Consider the following 4,014-nt stretch of genomic DNA (forward strand, 5'->3'; position numbering starts at 1 on the left):
AATGCGATCAAAGTCTCTAACATATTGGTCGGCTGCTTCAATCTTATGAGAGAGTCTAGTAGTCGGAATAGGCAATGCTCTTCCATAGATGTTCTCAAATGGTGCTCGACCAGTAGCAGTATGAGGAGTATTATTATAAGCAAATTGGAGTAGGTGTATGTACTTATCCCATGCACTAGGTTGCTGGGAAACATAGGCTCTAAGCATATCTAAGATAGTGCTATTTGTAACTTCGGTTTGTCCATTCGATTCCGGATGGAAAGCCGTAGAAAAATCTAACTTAGTGCCTAAGTTTGACAAAAGAGCAACCCAAAAGTGTACAAAATTTAGAATCTCTATCAGAAACTATCACTTTGGGTAGACCATGATGAACAAAAATTTGCTTAACAAATATGTTCGCGGCTTGCTGAGAAGTTAGTGTCTTTTTGCATGGAATGAAATAGGCTTGCTTACTAAATCTGTCCACTATTGTCCAAATCATGTCATGGTGACTGGTGGAAGTAGTAGGGAAGCCAGTAATGAAATCCATAGACACTTGTTCCCATGGTCTATCAGGAATAGGTAGAGGCATAAGCAATCCTAAAGCTTTGCCTTTGTAGCTTTTAATTGTTTGGCAAATGTTACATTCAGCTACAAACTTAGCTATATCATTCTTCAAATGGGGCCAATAAAATTCTCGAGAAACTACTTGAAGTGTTGCGGAAACTCCTCTATGTCCCACAAATGGTGGTTGGTGCATCTCTTCCAAGACAAGTTGTCTATAAGGTTGAGTAACACACAATCTTTTCTCAAAGAAAAGATAGCCATCAATATGAGAATAACTTCCTTGAGGTGTCCAATTATTTTCACGCAATTTGATCCATATTTGAGAAAAATCTGGATCAACTTCATAAGTTTCTTTCATGAGAACAAATGGTTCACTTCCTTCGTATCCGGCAGCGGCAGCGGCCAGCGCTGGGAAATTCAGGGAGGCGTTGATTTTTTTTTCTTTCTCCATTCAGCCGCCGACGGCGCCCACGGCTGTAAAATTCAGGATTATTATTATTAGTTTTTTTTTTCCTGCACGCTAGGTGCTGGCCTTGTGGGAGAGGTTGAAAGCATAAATTTTATAAAAAGCTTTAATAAACTTAATTAAAGACTTATTAGCTGAGAGAGAAATTTTCAGATTTGCGGTTATTAAAGCGCTTATTTCAGATTTGCGCTTAATGAAGCAAAAGCTTTGTGAGCTTTTGTTGCTTCTCCCTCAAATCTTGGACGGTTGGGCTAAATAGAGGAGAATCTTGGCCGGTTGGGCTAAATAGAGGAGCGGTTGGGCTAAATAGAGGAGCGGGCTAAATTCAGGAGGCACTAATTATAATTTCTTCCAAAGTCTTTTTTTAACAAATTTGCGTTGATCTTCATGAATTCCAAGATGATTGAATTCACCTTAATCATTTCGTTTAAGCTTTTATTAAGCTTGGGTTTAATTATGCGTTAGATTTAAATTAGTTTTAAAAAAATCATGTTAAGCAAAGCTTTTATTAGTAAGCTTAATTAAGAAACTCTTTGAGCCTTAATGAATAAAGCTTTAATTTTAAAGAGTACATGGATTAATTCTTGAAAAAAAAAATTATGCATATTGTGTATTGAGCTAACTTGGCAGGATTCTCATCTAGTTCGACATTCCATATGAGATAAGAAACCCTATCTTTTCTCTTGTTTTAAATTTTTCTTATTCTTTTAATTGTCAAGAAATGGATGAATATCCGCACCATCGTACTATCCATCGTACTATTCAGGAACAGCTTGACAATGAAGAGGTTAACACACTCGACACACTAACCAAAGGTGAAGGTATGTGTTAAAAATTATTTATTGTATACAATTTATTGTTTGCTTTTGTATCTGTTTTCTAAATATTCTTTTCTTCTAGACCTAGTTAGAAAAACTTTAGCTCCTGAAGAGAATTTTAGATACAATGATCTAATTAGAAAGATCAAGACAAGATTAACAAAAAATATCTTCAAGATCTAGTTGCCCCAATTCAAGTAAAAGTGATTGTTAGACATCTCATACAAGAATAAGACCAATTTGAAGATTCAAGATCCAAGCAAGTTTCTCTAGTCTTTGATTCAAGTTATCAATTGCTTCACCATCGAATTTAGTGATGACGAGAAAAGTAAAGAAATAGCTTTCAAGTGACTAGAAACCAAGCTTAAGTTGTATACCAATCACAATTACGAAGTTTATACCAATTCAGATAAAGTTTTGTCTAAATTTTCAAGTATTCTAGTTTAAGATCTATCCAAGTACAAGATTCTTTCTAGACCAAGAATTGCTCTAAGTCAAAGATACATTCAACCATAAGATTTAAACCCCTTAAGAACAAGATTTATTCAAGAATTGCAATTATGATCTCTCAATTTTCGTCTATTCAAGTATTTTTAATCTAAACCAAGATTCATTACTAGTATATCAAGTTCTTGCTAGCAACTAGGGCACAAGATGTTTAATTTTATTCAAGTTTTGATTTCAAGTTTAAGATTAAGCTTAAGATCAAGATCCCCTTTAGATTTCATTGTTTACAAGTGAAGATTCACAAATTCAAGAATTATAGATCTATTCAAAGATTATAATTTTTGAAATTTAGTTAGACAAGTACAAGATTAAGATCAAAGACAAATCTCAAGAATTCATCAAGTTTAAGATCAAAAACAAATCCCGACAATTTAGTTAGACAATTACAAGATTAAGATTAAGATCAAAAACAAATCTCGAGAATTCATCAAGTTAAGATCAAGAACAAATCCCCAGAATTCATCAAGTTATTGACAGTAATGTAAGTGATTATTTTTCAATTCTAAGTTGATAAGAATTTCCATTTCGACCTAATTCATTTTTGGAATAAGAGTTGTAGTTTAATTTTGAGGATAGAGAAAAGTTATGTCGGAATGAAAGTTTCAGAGGGAATTAGCTACTCCGTCTCAAACTTCTATTCTTAAGGTAGTGTCGTGTGGAATTAATCTATGGTATGGGACATTAGATTGGTTTTACATACCTACCCCAGACATATCTATGTCTTCTATCTTTCACCAATGAGTGTTTGTATATGGAAGGTACCTATGTGGTATGGGACACTTAGATCCTTTTCACATGCGTTCATTTGTTTGGTTTTATTTTTTTTAGAAATTGTTTGATGTGATGATGTTGTCCTCCACTTGAACCATGAAGCCATCCACTCATTGATTGCACAACTGAGGACAGTTGATTCCCAACAACAGGGAGGACTGTTATGACCCATGTTATTTGAATAATAATCATGGTCATTTAAATTTGTATATATTTTTTATGATGCCTATTTCTCATCATGAACACGTTAGGATTGATTGATGTGATGTCAATTGATTGTTACTACTGACGTGGTTTATGTTTATGAGTTTAGGTGATGAGGTGTGCAAGGGTACCGATTTAGGTGTTGCACAGTGCGAGGGTACCGATTTAGGTGTTGCACGGATGGTGGATTGAGTCATGGCGTGTGGATCGATCTCACAATATTTTGTGGGTGTATTATGGCATTTGAAATTATTTTGACATCAGTGTGATGTGTGTGTGTGTGCTCGTGTCAATTTATTGTACAGTGTGCGTACGAGCATTAGTTGATTTATTTTGTAATGTGCATATGTGCACAAGTTAGATTATTGTATTAGAAGAATTATGCAAACCTTAGAAGGTTTGAGGACAAAGGTTAATTGAGGACCAAGGCTGAAATTGAGGACAAAGGTTAATTGAGGACAAAGGCTAATTAAATGGCAAAGTCCAAATATGGATGTATACTTTATTTTTGGCTAAAAGCCTACTTTTTGAAATATATAAAAATACCCACGCGAGAAGAAGCCACTCACGTTGGGGGGGAAAGATTGCACCCAGTCTTGTGTTGCCTTGTATTGATGGTGATGTATTTCTTTCTCTTACTCTATGTTTTGATATGGTTTTAATTTTTAATAGTTGTTTTGATATTTGATATAATTTTTATGA

The sequence above is a fragment of the Cibotium barometz genome, chromosome 62 (assembly GCF_041138505.1).
Source record: "Cibotium barometz isolate CiBa-2024 chromosome 62, ASM4113850v1, whole genome shotgun sequence".
Taxonomy (NCBI): domain Eukaryota; kingdom Viridiplantae; phylum Streptophyta; class Polypodiopsida; order Cyatheales; family Cibotiaceae; genus Cibotium; species Cibotium barometz.